The sequence below is a fragment of the Stegostoma tigrinum genome, chromosome 33, assembly GCF_030684315.1.
Source record: "Stegostoma tigrinum isolate sSteTig4 chromosome 33, sSteTig4.hap1, whole genome shotgun sequence".
NCBI classification, from domain to species: Eukaryota; Metazoa; Chordata; class Chondrichthyes; order Orectolobiformes; family Stegostomatidae; genus Stegostoma; species Stegostoma tigrinum.
Window position 1 is genome coordinate 8808362 of NC_081386.1, and position 18480 is coordinate 8826841.

Genomic DNA, 18480 nt, shown 5'->3' on the forward strand with positions numbered 1-18480 from the left:
GGATTTTCCAAGTTGGCCCACCCTATGCCAGGTTTAAATGGATCTAAAGCCATGTAATAACTTGTATTTGTATAACAGCACTCATGTAGTAAAGTTGAAGAGCTTTTTGATTTGTCTGTGGGAATTGGGGGGTGGCATTGCTGCCTAGGCAGGCATTTATTACCCATCTCTAATTGTCCTTGTGAGGGTAATGGTGAGCCACCATCTTGACCCACTGCAGTCCTTGGGTGTGGGTCCACCCACAGCACTGTTAGGGAGGATTTCCAGGATTTTGACCCAGTGACTGTGAACGAATAGCAATCAGAGATAATGGGAACTGTGGATGCTGGAGAATCCAAGATAACAAAGCGTGGAGCTGGATGAACACAGCAGGTCAAGCAGCATCTCAGGAGCACAAAAGCTGACGTTTCAGGCCAAGACCCTTCATCAGAGAGAATAGCAATGTAGGCCCACGTTAAGATGGTGCATGTTCCTCATCAAAATAATTTTTCTTTGATGATGTATACATCAAGCTTTGCTGCAGATTACTTAAAATGCAGGCGTAAGCCATTCTTATTCAAGATGTGGAGGTGCCGGTGTTGGACTGGGATGGACACAGTCAGAAGTCACATGGCATCAGGTTATAATCCAACAGGTTTATTTGAAATCACAAGCTTTCGAAGCACTGCTGCTTCATCACCTGATGAAAGAACAGTGCTCCAAAAGCTTGTGATTACAGATAAATCTGTTGGACTACAACCTGGCATCATGTGACTTCTGACTTTATTCTCATTCAGAGAGATCAGTGTTTCTACAGTTCAGTGTTAACATGATCTATAAGATGTAGGAGCAGAAAAACAGGCTGTTCAGCCCATTGAGTCTGCTTGCCATACAGCGGGATCATGGCTGATCTAATCATCTTTTCCCAATAACCTTCATTTCTTTACTAATATCGCACTAATGCCTCTCTTATCTGTGACAGGACTACTGTCAACTTTATTTTGGAATGATCAGGACAACAGAACATTTTCAACAATGTAAATGTGAAAAGTTTGCCTCGAACTCAGAGTGGTCATGAAGAAAGTGGCAATTTTGAATGGCTCATGGCCTCCTGCTGCATTCAGACAGGAAAACTGAATGTCTGAAACTGGATGAGAGAGTGGTACTGTCACTATGCTGTAGACGTATATTTGCTCTCAGGACGTACTGTCAGTGAAATCTGCTTTGCGACTTCAGCTGCCTGGCACTCAAACAGAGACGTCTATGATGTCTTTAACATACTTACCCATTGAGACCCTTCACTGGAGCGTGCCACTTCTGGTGTGGCTGGCAGCTCTCCCTTCTATCAGCGTTAATAGAGGAAATGCAATGTTTAGGACAAGACCTTAAATAAGTACATGTGCAGGAATGCGTGTAATAAGCCCTACAAGGCCCAGGGGAGATTCACTAATTCATCTCTATGTGGAACTTGTTGAGCATGAGTTCCCTCAATAACAGGCAATGGCCAGCCCTGCTGAACTCATCACCTTTATAAAGCAGACGCAGTGGGGCTCTTGTGGTGCAATGGTAGTGTCTCTACTCCTGATCCAAAAGACCTAAATTCAAGCCCCATCTGCTCCAAAGGTGTTCAATAACATCGCTGAACAGGTCAATTAGGAAAAATAGATCAATTTTTTTTTTAAAAGGCAGGCCCAAGTTTCTAAACCTCCCTCAGGAGCCCACAGCCTGAGCTATCTCTAGAGTAAGCATAGTGTGCCTTTTATTGCCTCACAAAGAGATGAATTTACTTCAGGCTGTTGCTGCACACCATCCACCTTGACACTTACATCCACCATCCAGACATGCCTTTATCGTTGCCAGGTGGCGGGGATCCCCTCTGGGCAATAAATGATGGCCTACCCATTGAGGCCCAAATATCATGAATAAAGATTTTAAAGAAAGTCTAACATTTCATCCAAAACACAACATTTCAGTGCGCCCTCCATTAGCCTAGATTTTGGTGGTCAAGGTCTTGGCTCACAGTGGATTGGACTTAACCCATGAAGGAAATTGGACAAAGGCAAACAGCAAACACGATAACTGAACAATAAGCCACGGACAATTACACAGTGAGGCATCAAACAATGCCACATAGTAACTAAGAAATGGAAAAAAGTTAGAGTGGTAAGGAAATACAGTATGAGGTGGATGAACACAGCAGGCCCAGCAGCATCTCAGCAGGCTGCTGGGCCTGCTGTGTTCATCCAGCCTCACATTTTATTATCTTGGATTCTCCAGCATCTGCAGTTCCCATTATCACTGATACAAGAGTAAAAGAGTGTTTGGTTTATCCCAAGTATTGTGTCACATCGTGTTCTTCCTGTGTGTACATGCAAGAATACACAAGAATAATGATGAAACCGCTTTTTTAAATCTGCATTTATCCACAGGATATGGGTGTTACTGGCAAAGTCAGTTTATTGTCCTTGAGAAGGTGGTAGTGACAAACCTGAAAGATTTGCTGCAGATCACAGGGTAAAGATAATTCTGTGGTACCATTTGAGAAAGACTGCCAGGATTTTGACCCAGTGACAGTGAAGGAACAACAATATATTTCCAAATGAGGATGGTGTGTGGCTTGCAGGGGAACTCGAAGGTGGTGGTGTTCCCGGTTTTCTGCTCCCCTTGTCCTTCTAGACAGAAGGATGTGCCCACTCACCTGTGTATGCCTATACAGGGATACATACAGGAATACACACTTATAATAATACATTATACACACAGAAAAGCATGAAACAAATGTGGTGGATAAATTTTATGCAGTGCCAGTGGTGGCTGAGCCAGAGACAGGTGAAATCTCCTTGCCTTGTGTGAAGAGGTTGATCATGCAGTGGTTGACATGGGGGTGAGTACATTGTGCAAAGGTACAAGGAAGGCAGGTCAGAGAGCTGAGATAACGATAAGATGGACTTGACGGTGTTCTGCCTGAGGTGCTGGATAGTTCATTGAGATGTACCTTGCTGGCACTTTGAATTTCAGTGAATTTGAGTAAGTGTATGAGAGTGAATTCCACCCAACCCTGGGGCAAGAGACATTATTAGTCCTTTTCTGTTCTAAGAAATGGGTAAATATGGGCAGGGTGGAATTGTGAAATAAGGTCAGTATACAGCACAATATTTTTTGGCTACCTTTGCTGAAAAGAAAACGGAACTGTCGCCTGTACATTCTTAAACTCTCAATGTTTACCAGGCAATCATGTTATTATTATAATTGCTGTACTTTATCTAATCCACCCTTACTCTATACTCTAACCCTATTCCAACCTTAACTGAGCTCATTTAATTTAAGTATCATTATGAGAATCTTAATTGTTGGATGATCTAGCAGAGGATTCACATGTCGCAATCTGAACTGTCTGTCCTCAATATGTGTGCCTGCCTAATAGTCAGGGTGCTGTCAAACAGCTTACCTCTGTATAATGCTTTTAAATGTTAGCAAATATTCCAATACACTTCAGAAAGTGGGCAGCAAACCAAGAAGAGGCTGGTGATAAAAGTTAGTTAAAGAGACGGATCATGAGGGTTTTTTTGGAGGTGGAGAGATTAAGAGAGTGGGACCAACACTGTCAGTGGCCACAAAAACAGAAGTTGCTGGAAAAGCTCAGCAGGTCTGGCAGCATCTGTGAACGAGAAAAGAGAGTTAACCTTTCGGGTCCGGTGACCCTTCCTCAGAACTGTCAATGGAGCCCTGGTGGGAATATTGGGATTGAAGGTCAACAGAGTTAAAAGGATTGAGATTTTGGGAGGTGGATTATATGTTAAATACAATTAGATTTTTAGGACATGAAGAAGGTATGCATTGGGGTTCCCCAAGTGTAAAAACCAGGACCGTGGGTTTTTGTGATATAATAAAAACCTAGACTGGGTGTGAAGGACACCATTTCAGCATTAGTGGATGACAAAAACTTGGTAGCATTCTAAAAGGGTGCAGGAATATAGGAACCTAGAGGTATATGAACACACATTATTGAAGGTGACAGGGCAGTTTCAGAAAGAGGTTAAAAAGACAGAGTATCTGGAGTTTATCAATAAAGGTGTAGAATAAAAAAGCAACAAAATTTCAGTGAAACTTATGGAATCTGGTTCAATTTCAACTTGCGCATTGTGTCAAACTGTGACTCAACACTTTATGGAGGAGGTGGAGGTATTAGAAAGGGTGCAGAAAAGATTTACAAGACTGTTTCCAGAGAGGAGAGACTCCAGTTCCGTGGATAGATGGGAGAAGTTGAGGGAAGTTTTCATAGAGAAGAAAAGCTTTAGAGATGATCTGACAAGAATATTGTTGCATAAGGTCATGGTTCAGGAGGACTTAATGCTCGTGTAAAGTTATACTCCACTCAGTCAAGAGTACTCAAAGGAAGTAGCTGTATTTGCACAGCTCCAAAGATTCTTCAGTAATTATGCTGAGCAAGTTATTGCAAATGGTACCACCTACTACAAACTATCTTGTTAGGTAAGCCAAATCTCTCTGCTGACTAGACTCACCAGCGATCAATCCTCCACCACTGATAATTAGACAGACCCTGGATTCAAGAGAAAGGACAATTGGTGACAGAAAACAATCCAGACCAGGATACCACATACTGACAGTGGTGAGACCTGAGAAAAATAAAACTGTTTGCATTCTTATGTGCTGTAAAGGATCCCACAATGCTATTTGAAGAGCTTATCCCAAAGTCCTGGCCACAATTTATCACCAAACTGTTGCCATTAAAAGAATTGTTTTGCTCCCAAATACTTGCCTGCTTTCTGGGACCTTGCTGTGTACAGATTGGCTGCAGTGTTTTCTAGAACAGTGGTTACATTTTGTAGAGCATTTAATTGGCTCAGTGGTACCTTGGGATATCTTGAGAATGTGAAAGAAGATCTATCAATGTGAATTCTTACTTTGGTTCTTTCACCACTTATTTCTCAAAGGACTTACGAAATGCTTCAGTGATGTTGTGGAAGCCATCAGTATGAATGATCCATAATAGATAGAAACACAGAAACAGGAGTAGGAGTGGGCCATTCAGCCCTTCGAGCCTGCACCACCATTCACTATGATCATAGCTGAACATCCAACTCAGTCCTCTGTTCCTGCTTTCTCCCTCATACCCTGTGATCCCTTCAACTGTAAGAACTGTATCTAACTCCTTGAAAATATTCAGTGTTTTAGCCTCAACTGCTTTCTGTAGCATAGAATTCCACAGGCTAGCCACTCTCTGGGTGACAAAATTTCTCCTCATCTCGGTCCTAAGTGACTAATTTAAACTGTGACCCCTTGTCCTCGACTGTCCAGTCATTAGGAACACCCTCCCTGCATTTACATTGTCCAGCCCTGTTAGAAATTTATGGATTTCTGTGAGATTCCCCCTTATTTTTCTAAATTCCAATGAACATAGTCCTAACTGATCCAGCATCTCTTCATACATCAATCCTGCCATGCCAGAAACCAGGCTCGTTAAACCTTCATTGCACTTCCTTCATCACCAGAACATCCTTCCTCAGATTAAGAAAACCAAAACCACACACAATATTCCAGGTGCGGTCTCACCAAGGCCCTGTACAATTGAGGCAAGACACCCCTGCTCCTGTATTCAAATCATCTCACTTCAAAGGCCCACATACCATTTACCTTCACCACCACCTGAAATGCTTACCTTCAGTGAGTGTTGTACAAGGACACCCAAGTTTCAGTGCACCTCCCCCTTTCCAAATCCATCATCATTCAGATTATAATCTACCTCCATGATTTTGCTACCAAAGTGGATAACCTCCCATTTTACATTATACTTCATCTGCCATGCATTTGTCCCATAGCTCAACTTATCTAAGTCATTCTGAAGCATCTCTGTATCCTTCTCCCAGTTTACCCTCCTGTCCAGCCTTTTGATTTCTGCTAAATTGGAGTTATCACATGAAGTTCGCTCGTCTAAATCATGAATATATATTGTGAATAGCTGGGGTCCTAGCATTGACCCCTGCGATAACTCACTGGTCTCTGTCTGTCACTCACTTAGACATATTTATCCCTATTCTTTGTTTCCTTGGTCTGCCAGCCACACCCCTATCCATGTCAGCACACTACCCCAGTCCCATGTGCTTTAATTTTAAATGCTAATCCCTTATCTGCTAGCTTGTCAAAAGCCTTCTGAAAATAAAAGTAAAGCACATCCTCCAGCTCCCCCTTACCAACTCTACAAGTTACATCTTTGAAAAATTCCAGTAGATTTTGCAAGTACGATTTCCCTTTTGTAAATCCATGCTAGCTGTGTCTGGTCTTGTCACTATTTTCCAAGTGCTGTGCCATTAAACTTCTGATAAACTGTAGCGTTTTCTCAAGCGCCAATATCAGCAGTCTATAATTCCTCTCTTTTCTTTTTATGTTGCTTTTTAAACAGTGAGGTTCCATTAGCTACCCTCCAATTCAGAGGAATGGCTTCAGAGTCTGTAAAAACTTGGAAGATGATCACCAATGCATTCACCATTTCTACAGCCACTCCTAACTATTCTGGGATATAAATAATTGGTGAAATCCATCAGTCTTTAATCCCATAAATTTTCTCAACATCATTTCCCTACTGATTTCCTTTAGTTCTTCCCTCTCACTGGACACTGTGTTCCCCTTGTGAACACAATGCCAAAATATGTATTCAGTTGAAATTGCTGGAAAAGCTCAGCAAGCCTGGCAACATCAGTGGAGAGAAATCAGAGTTAACATTTTGGGTCCAGTGACCATTCCTCAGAACAGGAGTGAAGAACAGCCATCAGACCTGAAACGTTAACTCTGATTTCTCTTCACAGATCTGCTGGGCTTTTCCATCAATTTCTGTTTTTGTTTCTGATTTCTAACATGTGCAGTTCTTTTAGTTTTTATTATGTGTTTAATTTGACTGCCATCTTTTTGTTCACCAATCTAACTGACATCTGAACATAATTATTTATCCTAACTGCAGATGAGTCCGGCACAATGTTCACATTTGAGATAGTAAGAACTGTCGATGCTGGAGTCAGAGATAACACAGCGTGGAGCTAGAGGAATGCAGCAGGTCAGGCTGCATCACAGGAGGAGGAAAGTTGACATTTCGGTCGGGATCTTTCTTCAGAAAACCCGAAGAAGGGTCCTGACCTGAAACGTCAACTTTCCTGCACCTCTGGTGCTACCTGGCCTGCTGTAATCCTCCAACTCCGTGCTGTGTTATTAATGTTCACATTTGATGTTGTTTTCCACAGAAGTTGTTGATTTCTAATATTTATTGGCGAATCCCACTAATACTGTATTAGAGATAGTAGGAACTGCAGATGCTGGAGAATCTGAGATCACAAGGTGTAGAGCTAGATGAACACAGCTGGCTAAGCAGCATCAGAGGAGCAGGAAGGCTGACATTTCGGGCCTAGAATACTGTGTCACTCCGTTCCTCACTCTGTCAGTGAGAATTTACACAAGGAATTACATCAAAAGGTTACTGTAGTCCTAGGATATGTCTACGAATTGTCCGAGAGGTGTAAATGTGACTGGAAAGTGTATCTTTCAGAATATCAAGCTTGGTGCATTCAGTAATTGACATCAAGCTGTGTAATGTCGATACCTTAATGGGCTCTGGTTTATGGGAGTAGCATTAGACACCGACTGTCGCATAATTTAACGAGGGATTGATTTCAAGATTGCAGACAAGGCTTTACGATTTATTGTATTGCTTTGAAGCAACAAGAGAACAATACATGTGAGCCAATCTGAGTAAGAGTACCTGCTATTTAAAACAGTCCTGATGATGAATTGCACACTGCTAGTTTCTTTGTTTTTTATACATTGCAAATGCATTCAGTGCTGTTTGAATGAATTAAGAGTTCAGTGATGGAAGGAATAATATCAAATGAATATGACTGTGTGCTAATTGCATTTTTTGTTTTGCGAAGGCATTGAATAAAATTGTCCTGCAGCAAGGATTACATTGACAAAGATCGTAGTTTACAGTAGCTCCAGAGCCATTAATGTTCCTCTGGGATTCACCAATGGAAAACCGCTGGCAGACTATATGGCAAGACCCTCAGTCAGTAATTTCCTCTGTGCCTAGGTACATCCCCTTCTCAGTCCTTGCTGTTAGTGGCAGCTCGTATTCATCAGGCACTACAAGCTCGGCTCCAGCTCCACCAGCGTTTGGTAAGAGTGCACTCCCTGAACTGTCAGCTATGACCGGGAATGTTGTCGGTGTTAAAACGGGCTTGAATGCTGGTTCATTGTTGTGGCTCAGACAGATCGGGGCTTTGCTAGAACCTTTTGGGTACCATGGCGATAGATTGGATCACCTTCTGCTGTAGTAAGGTGCTGTAACCATGGTGAGAGCAGGGTTCCAGCAACTGCTAACGATTGATGAGCAGGGTTTCTGTCGTCCTGTCAGCATGTGGATACGATCAGGCTGCTTTCATTAATAACTCAGCATTAAACAGTATGGGTCTGCAACTGCTCCAAGTGAAGTTGGATAACAGTGATGCACAACCCCTGTTAGAATTGTGGTGGAAAACCGCCTGTTAAATGTAAGTACCCTGCACTGCTAATGGGCTGTATTTGTAAGTCTGGAGAGAGGAAAATCAGCTGCACGTTTTATTTTCTTTCTCTCATTCCACAGCATTTTGATTTCAGAAACAGATTCAGGAGAATAAACAACAGTGACTCCAGCATTTTCTTTTGCTTGTCAATGTGACCAGTTACTTGTCAGATATTTTCAAAGAAATCATTGTTCTTTTGGTGCCTTGTTTTCTCAATTTGATTTGTAACACAAATTTGAAGCAAACGGAGAAGGTATAGCCAGTTAGTTCTTCAGACTGGCCAGGCAGTGGCGTCAGTGTGGCTGGAACAAGAGAACGTAGGCTGTGATGAGCTGAGACAATTTGTCTGTCCTCCTCTTTCTTGTTTCATTTTGCCCTGATTATCTTTCCCCAACAAAGCTTAAAATAAACAAGAGGAGGTGAAAGGGCAGGGTTTTTTGTCCTTTGTGAGCTTGAAACAATGGCTTGCTTTGAGACAGATAGCTTAGGTTCATTTAAGAGGAAGCTAGGTCAGTATGTAAGGCAGAAAGGAATAGGAGATGCTCCACTGATTAGACGAGATTAAGGAAGGGAGCTCAATGTGGAGCGTAAAAGTCAGCATAGAATTCTTGGGCTGAATCACCATTTGTTACATGCTGCAAATTCTTCTTACCATCTTCTGAAAATATCAGTTATATTTTTCAGCCACGCTGAATAATTCATGTTTAGGTGCTGAGGCAGGGTCATTGGACCTGAAATGTTAACTTTGATTTTTTTCCTCACAGATGCTGCCAGACCTGCTCAGCTTTTCCAGCAACTTCTGTTTTTATTCCTGATTTACAGCATCCACTGTTCTTTCTAATTTTATTCTGAATAGCTTATATTAAGATTGTAGCTTATATATTTAATTATTGTATGGTTTGTGGGTTAAACTACAAGTGTTAAATCATTACTGAAAATGTGTAAGGCAACATATCTTCCAGACATTCCACACTAATGGTATTGTTGTGTCACCATAGCCTTACCAGACCATAGAGCTGCTGTCTCATTAGGGAGATTGACTGTTGCTGGTTTAACCTGGGGGCTACCATACTGCAGGTGAGGTTGAGAAGGGGAGCCCTTCATGGTGACCCCATGCCAGTGATGGGAATTGAGTCCACAATGATGGTACAGTACTGCTTTACAAATCAACTGTGCAGCCAACTGGGCTAAACCAATCCCCTACTTGGTGTTCATGTGTTTGAAGCTACAAGAAACAGTTTAGGAGACAGAAGGCCTTGGACAATTAAGAGCAGTGATGAGGATGGAAACTCCAGCATTAATTGCGTGTTGTGAATTGAGTCTGTGACAGTTGAGGTTGATCAACCTGTATCACGTATTGGAGCAACTTATTGTGCAACAGACAATTGGAGCCGAATTTACAAGCCACTTCCTCCTTTCGGTTATTAAATTAGCTCGACCCACACAAATTAGGTGGCACAGAGCAGTGCTCTCAGTTCAACTTAGTTAAACGGTCACTTGTATTAAAATAGAATTTCCTGGAGAAACTCAGCAGCTCTGGCAGCATTTGTGGAGAGAAACAGAGCTAATGTTTCAAGTCTGATACAACTCTCTTTTGTCTTTGTGTGCAATTGGTAATGGCCATTTATTAAACACTCATTTCTTCAAGCATGGTGTCAGGAATGGAGCAGCTAAAAATCAGTGGATATTCTGAGCTATAAGACAGCCAATTCGAGAAAGAGACAAAAAGGATGAAGTTAAAAACTAACATGCAGTTTGGATAATTGAATGACCAATGTGTCAATATAGCTGTGACCTTTCCACCCCCTACTGCTGTGGAAGTGAAAACATGTATGAGACAGAATTGGAATTTTTTTTCACTCTCAGGGACAAAAATTTGAAATAGCAACAAAATTAGTTTTCAAAACCACAGCAAGTAAGAGTACCAAACCTTCAATCCATGCTGGAGAAAGAATGCTTTAATACAACCTAGATCTCACTAAGGAGCAGAAAAAGGGCAGGTGTATTAGATTTTACAGACTTTTAAGGCACACTCTGAACAATATTAATGTCACTTATGAGTGGTATCTGTTCAACATCAGAAATCGAAGGAAGAAGCAAATACTGATCAGTACGTGACATCTAGCTGAATCCTGTGCATTTGGCCAACTGCAAAATAACCTCATCTGAAGTATTCCTTTCTTATATATAAAGTATTCTGTAATGAGAGCACATCAGCTGAGAGAAGAGAAAAGCTACTGACATATGCAGAAGTTATGAGTTTGTCAATCACCAACTAAAATATTTTAATAGGAGAAGAGACAATGTTTTGCTTTAACTGGAGTGACAAAGACAATGTATTGAGAAAAATAATGGGAAAAGTATTTGCAGAAGGACCAAAGCTGGATGACAGGGTATAAATATTGCAGACAACATCACACAAAAGAAAGGAACATATGCCCAGTGTGGGAAAGTAGTGTGCTAACTGCAAGAAACTAAATGGCATTGCATGCAAGCTACAAAGAAGCAAACAAGTTTATAAAGGCAACTGCTGGAGAGAGACTAGCTGATGATTCTGATGAATCACATTATACCATATCAAAGGTTAGCTTAGTCAGGTTTAAAGGTGATTAGTGGTTTGTGATTGTTAGAATGATGATTGCAGAAGGAGAGCAAGAAGTGTCAAATGCTTTGTGCAAAATCGTGAACTTTGCAGACCTGTGCAAAGTCACTCAAGATGGTGACCCAAGAATGAGGGTCCACAGAGATAAGGTTGAGGTGAAGTCCTGGAATGATACTCATCTGAAGAGGACAGTTGAGGCTGAGAGCCCAATTCAGTGGGAAGAATGTAGATCTAGAGGGCCAGGTAGCATTAATTAAATAAAATCCAATCATCTCAGCTGAAACAAGTCTGAAGCTTCAGCTATAAGAGATAATGGGAACTACAGATGCTGGAGAATCCAAGATAACAAAGTGTGGAGCTGGATGAACACAGCAGGCCAAGCAGCGTCTCAGGAGCACAAAAGCTTGTTACCCTAAATGAAGAGATTTGCACTGCTATAAGGCTACTAAGTCATTCACTGCTGAACAGATCGTTGAAGATTATAATGTAGGTTTTTGCACATCATGGATATCTTTCTGGTTTTTATCATGTCAAAGTAGATGAAAGATTGAGACCAGCTCAGTAACTGCTGAGGAGACCAGAAGTGCAGTGTGAATGACAGGATGGAAGAGCTGGAAAAGAGAGTGTATTCCAGAGTGTGGATGAGCAGCATGATTGCTGTGGGGAAAAAAAACCTGGAAAACCTAAGAGTGTACATCAATCCAAAGAATCTCAATCTGTCTTTAAAGAGATCATAGAATCCCTACAGTGCGGAAACAGGTCCTTTGGCCCAACAGTCCACATTGACCCTTGGAGCATCTCACCCAGACCCATCCCCCTATAACCCACCTAATATACTCATCCCTGAACACTGCAGGCAATTTAGCATGGCCAATCTACCTAGCCTGCACATCTTTGGACTGTGCGATGAAACCGGAGCACCCAGAGGAAACCCACACAGACACGGAGAGAATGTGCAAACTCCACACAGACAGTCGCCCAAGGGTGGATTCGAACCAGGGTTTCTGGCTATGAGACAGCAGTGGTAATCACTGAGCCACCCACCGTGTTGCCCCCTATTGTCACTACCCCACTCCATTATTCAAAGCAAAATGCTTTACTATCTTTGATGTGAAAGATGGTTACTGGCAAGAGAGGCTGGGCTGAAAGTAACAACACCCTGTGTGAGATACAGATGGCTGCCCCTGCTGTTTGGCATTTTGACTAGTCAGGAAGAGTCTCATTCGGGATGAAGCTTTTCTGGATAATCTACTAACTCATGGATATAGAGGCATAGTGAAAGGAGCCAACACAGACTATGACCAGAACCTAATACAACAGCTAGAGAGAGAGCTCACCAGAGAAACTTGAATCTGAATCTGAATCAGAACAAGAGAAAGATGTAATTGTGGATGACAGAAGTCAAGTATTTAGATTATGTTCTGACTGCAAAAATGACTTTACACGAATCCTGAAAAGGTGATAGCCGTACTGGGGATGTAGCAACCAACTGTGCAAAGCCATGCAACAATTTGTTGGATTCATGAACAATTTAGCAAAATTCTTGACTGTGTGGAGTGGCACTGGGGCACAGAATAGGAGGTAACTGTCACTAAGAAGCAAACAATGGATGATGACTATACCAGTGAATACAACAAAGTCAGTGTCATCTTTCAGTTGCTGTAGTTGTGTAAAGCACGCATCAATTGAAACACTTTTAGCAGACATTTGCTAAGTGTTTCACTTGAGGCATTGGCAGAAATGTAGAAACAAGTACCTGCCTGGATCTTTGGACCTGAGCGCTGTGGAAGGAGAGAAAGAGGAAATATTGAAAAGAAGGAATAAGAAGCAAAGGCACCCCCCCCCCGCCCCGCCCCGACATAAGGAGCAGTGCTCCCTTGGAGCATTGGTGGATTAATTGTGGGCCTGAAACCTTGATTAATCATTCAATAATGAGTTGAGGCCAATTCTGACCAAGGAAGCATTTATTACCCATTACTAATTGACCTTGAGAAGGTAGTGGCTGACTTTCATCTTGAACCTCTGCAGTCTGTTTAGGTAAGGTGCTACCGTTGCCCTGGGGAGTTCTAATATTTGTCCCCATGAAGGAACAGAGGGATTTGTGCCTGACCTGGAACAGATCTTGGTGTTCTCTTAACGGCCACAGCTCTTTATAAAATTGGCCCCTGCATCCATCCTTTTTGAACTGATCTCCTACAGTGACAGTAGCAGAGCAGCTGGTGTGGTGTAGTGGCTTCGACAGACTGACTCATGCAGGATGTTGCTGTGGGTTTAATTAAAATTTAATTCATTTTGCCCTCGAGTTTCTCAGTGGGTGCGCCTGTGTCTGAATTCCCTCATCGAATAGGGAAAGGATGAATGTCATGCAGTTCTTGAAATTTAGAAATATGCTCCCAGCTGAGCCTGATTGTATTGTTAGATGTTAAATCAGTGATAGTGCAAATCGCAAGCCCAAATCCTTCTCTCTATTAGGAGCTTAATAACTTGAGAACTTTTTTTTTCTCTGGAAGGTCTAATCAGTGCATTCTTTCAGGACTGAACAATAGAAGATTAACACCAAGCATTTACTGTGTAACATGTATAAATTTCATTAATCAGGAGTGTTTTGTCTCAGTGGTTTGGGATCTGGCATTATCATGGTTAGAGAGTTGACTGCAGTGCTGCAGTCCCATCTTTACCGTATATGTTCCCTATGAAGACAGCTCCCACAGGCAGTCGAGATTTTGTGACTTGGCAGTCGCAAGTCTAAGTGTATGAAGCTATGTCTTACTCTCTGTCACATTCTGATTCTGCAGTCATTGTGGAGCCCTCTGTTCTCTTCAGTTTCTCTCATTTGTCTTCAGCAATGTTCAGACTTGCATCTATATCTGTCATTGACAAGGATTTTAACCACTCTTGCCCAGTGAGAATGGTGCATGAAAGTGTCTTAAATTAACTCAGGTCCATTTACCAATCTCGACATAGCTTCACTCTCACCCACAGGATTTCAGGATAAAACTTGAGACTTGCATTTATGCATCACCTTTCGTATCCTCATGTTATCTCTTTCAATGTGTAGTTACTGTTATAACGTTATAATGGGCAGCACAGTAGCTCAGTAGTTAGCAACCCTGCAGCACCAGGGACCTGCGTTCAATCCCAGCCTCAGAAGACTGTCTGTGTGGAGTTTGCACATTCTCCCCGTGTCTGCGTGGGTTTCCTCCAGGCTCCAGTTTCCTCTCACAGTCCAAAGATGTGCAGGCTAGCTGGATTGGCCATGCTAAATTGCCCGTAGTGTCCGGGGATTTGCAAGCTGGGTGGATTAGCTGTGGGAAGTGAAGGGTGATAGGGATGGGGGAGTGGGTGTGGGTCTGGGTGGGATGCTGTTTGGAGGGTCAGTGTAGACTAGCTGGGCTGGATGGTGCAGTGATTCTATGATAATGTAGGAAAGACAGCAGCCAGTAAGCTCTCATGAATGGCAATGTGATAATGACCATATACATCTGCTTTAGCCATGCTGGTTGAGAGATAAATACAACCTGAACACTTGGAAGAACACCCACCATTCTTTAAAATAGTACTGTTGGATCCTGTGGCCCTAGCTGAGAGGGAAGCTGCAGCCATAGGTTCCCAACTTGCTCAAATGTGGCACCTCAGACAGTGCAGGCCTCCCTCAGTACTGTACTCAAGGTGCAGCCTCTCATTGTGTCCTAGTTTCTGCAGTGGGGACTGAATTCACAACCTTCTGACTCAGAGATGAGAGTTATTTCCCATTAAGCTACACGCAGTAGGCAGACTTGAGCAAATTACAGGATGAGTAGCAGCCTAGTAAAGTGAGTAAGCAGCCCCATCTTCTCAAGGCTACATCCTTTATCACTCTGTGATTCACATGAATGAAAAATAGGAGAGTTTGAGCTTGTACTCTCTGGAGTTTGGAAAAATGAGAGGTGATCACATTGGAATATCCAAAATTCTTACAGGTCTAAACAGGAAGGATGTTTCCCCTGGGGGGAAGGATGGCTAGTACTAGGGGACACAGTCTTGGAATATGGGGCAGTCCATTTAGGTCTGAGATGACGAGAAATCTCTTCACATAGGGCTTTGGAATTCTTTACCTCAGAGGGCTGTGGAGACTGATTGACTAAGCATGTTCAAGACAGAAACTGAGTGATTTCTAGAGGTGAAGGATTGACCAATCAGTGTTGACTTGCCTGATTTGAAGTTCATCAGTTAAATATGATTGACAGTTAACAGTTCCTGCCGAACCATGGATGAGCCAATCAACAATGTGATCTCACATAGGGTAAATGGTTGGTTCCTTTATAAAGTTGGTTTTCTTGCATTTCATTCTGGACCTGTGCAGGAGTAAAAGCTTTGCCTTCATGTTTCTTTTTAACAATGTTAAAGTTTTTTCCTACCAAGTAATTATAAATCTGGGGAACAGTCCAGGAAAATGGTGGTGAGACAGAAAGGTAGCCATGAACTAATGAAACGGTGAAGTAGATTCAAGGGGTTGAGTGTTTCCTCAGTTCCCTGTTTCTGTAACATTAGTTAAATGTGCAGAGCGCAGATCCATCACCTCAAGGGTTACTGAAGCACAATGAGTGGAGTATGAGAGGAAACTGTTTGTACCTTTAGCTTTTAACGGATGGGAGGGAACTTAATCATTTATGAATGAAATGGAGCCAAACCAACCAGAAGCTTTTAATTCTATTACAATTAAGGGATATTAAATGAAGCATAATGTGGTGAACTGGTGAACTCTATGTTACTTATTTTAATAATGTGCTTGATTGACCTACAGTGCTGGGTATATCAGTGACTGTATTAAATGGCTATAGTATTACCTTTGAGATAGTAAGAACTGCCAACACTGGAGTCAGAGATAACATAGCGTGGATCTGGAGGATTATAGCATACCAGGCAGCATCAGAGGAGCAGGAAAGCTGACGTTTCGGGTTGGGACCCTTCTTCAGAAATTCTGATATTACCTTTTGTTAATTTTGAGACTGGACTAGCCAGCTGTTGTTGGACATGTTCCTGGACGTTCCATTACAATGACTTCAAGCACCCCATCCCAGCAATACACCATTCACCATTTCCAATACCGTAAAGGGCTCAAAATATGAGGATGAAAAGTAGGCTATTTTTGAAAGCCTCCAAGATATTATCTGACAGGAAATTAATCTTTAATATCTAGAAACTTCAGGATAATCCTCTATTGAGTATCTTCTTTGAATCTCACTGAAGGAGGCCTTTGAACTATTGTGCCTGTTCCAACTCTATGAAGAATCTAAATAATCCCACTCCATTGCTTTTTCCCCATTTCCCTCCAAATTCTTTCTTATTTCAAATTTCTTAAAGCAATGAAAACAGTGAATTATTTTACTGCCTGGTGAAAACATGTCAGTTTCCCTAGATTCTTTCTGGTACTGAAGCCAGGCTCTCATTTTGACCTTCAGGCTCAAAGGATAGCTACCCACGGCTGCTGAGGTCCTTCTTAATGTGGACTTCTTGAGTTCTGACGACATCTTTGGTTCCTGGCTGTAGTAATGTCCTGAGTAGGTAGCAATAGTACCTTTCACACCAGGCCGAAGAAGATGGGGACCAGAAGGAGATGAGAAAGATGAATTTTAAACATTTTTATTTAACTTTCCTTATGTGACCGTAGGAAAGTTCCTTTAGTCTTCGCAAGGAAAGCTCAGGTCTCCCCTGCTGCAATCTTTTGGGAATAGTACAGCGTTATTTGAAAGAGTTGTAGTGAAGGAATGATGATATATTTCCAATTCAGAATGATGTGTGACATGGAGTAGAAGTTGTGGTTTTTTCTGTGTTGGTGATGTCATTTCCTGTTCTTTTTCTCAGAGGGTGGTAGATTGATTTGGAGCCAATGTGTTTGTTGATGGAGTTCCGGTTGGAATGCCATGCATCTAGGAATTCTCGTGCGTGTCTCTGTTTGGCTTGTCCTAGGATGGATGTGTTGTCCCAATCAAAGTGGTGTCCTTCCTCATCTGTATGTAAGGATACTAGTGATAGTGGGTCATGTCGTTTTGTGGCTAGTTGATTTGGAGCCATTCGACCATCCTCTGAGAAAAAGAACAGGAAATGACATCACCAACCCAAGGAAACCTAACCAGATAAATATAAAGCGGGACATAACACCAGCGCTTCACCGGAGGCTCACTGATGATGTTACCGAGAATGGTGACGAAATGTCTGAAAACTAACCTTCCAGCTCAGCAAGCAAACACACATCCAGAAACTCAACCTGAGCTACAAATCTTCTCAAAACTCGCTTTCAATTCCATATTTTCATCTTTATATTCAAATCCCTCCCTGAGCTTTCTTCTCCTATCTTTGTGACCCCATTGAGCACTGCAACTCAGTGTTCTGCCAATTGTGACCTCCTGTAACCCTCTCCGTTTGCTATCTCATTGGCAGCCACTGTTTCAGGTGACTTGGTCATTGTCACTGGAGTTGTCTCCCAATGAACTCTGCTTCCTTTCTTTTAAACGCTATGTTAAACTCAGCTCTCTAACAAAACCTTCAGTCACCCAACTCATTTTTGTTTCACCCTGCTGATGGTGAATGTTTGACTACTTTCTTAGGAAGCACTGTGGGATATTTGCCTATGGTGAAGGCATGGGGATATGGTGGAGATTATTGGTGAAACTTGTGGTGGTGCTGGTGATCATGCTTGTCCCTAAGTGTTTCAAAGTACCTCTATTTAACTCCGTCTCCCCTCTGTCCCTCCTTCATCACAGCATTAATAGCACATCCACCCAGTTTTCTAGCTCGGTTTTTGTCCCTCCAGTCTCTACAATTCCTGCCAGCCCTGCAGTGCCCAGTGCTCTACCTGTCGCCTAGGACCTAGGCTTTCAAACCTTGGACTCCCCAGTCGAATATTTCCACCCTTCCTGCACCAAGCGAGGACAGCAAAGGCAGAAACAGGACAATCATTAAGGGAAATTTCAGACCTTAGATTTGATAGATTTTTGTTTGGCACAACTTTTAAGAGCAATAGAGCAAAGGCAGGCTGATTAAGTTACAGATTGGCCATGGTCAAAATGAATGTTAGATCAGGCTTGAAAGATGAAATGGCTTCTTCCTATTCGTCTGACTGACATCATTAGACATTCACTAATGTGTGTGTGTCCTTTATAAATTATATCTAGCTTCCTATAAGAACAGATCTCTATAAAGTTGTTTCCATTGGCCATGTTTCCTCCATAGTTACAGTGACTCATTTTAATTTAATCATCTCAGTAGTAGCTAACGCTTATGTCCTCATTTTCCTTTCAATGCTCTGTGTAGAAGTTATTGGCATCTTCAGATCTCTTGCTACCCTATGGG

General features: G+C 42.1%; 1 protein-coding gene across 14 annotated transcripts in view; it reads left to right on the top strand.

Annotated features, from left to right (window-relative positions):
• sema4ba (sema domain, immunoglobulin domain (Ig), transmembrane domain (TM) and short cytoplasmic domain, (semaphorin) 4Ba) overlaps window positions 1–18480 on the top strand; it is a 386815-nt gene that overhangs the window by 151759 nt on the left and 216576 nt on the right. For 2 of the 14 annotated variants that reach the window (XM_059639204.1, XM_048562783.2), the window contains exon 1: window positions 8302–8534. The exons of 10 other annotated variants lie outside the window; for them this stretch is intronic. The gene's annotated coding sequence lies outside the window, so the exon portion shown is untranslated. Of the gene's footprint in view, window positions 1–8082; window positions 8161–8301; window positions 8535–18480 lie in introns of those variants that run through there. 2 more of the 14 variants (XM_048562784.2, XM_059639205.1) reach the window with 2 other exon arrangements.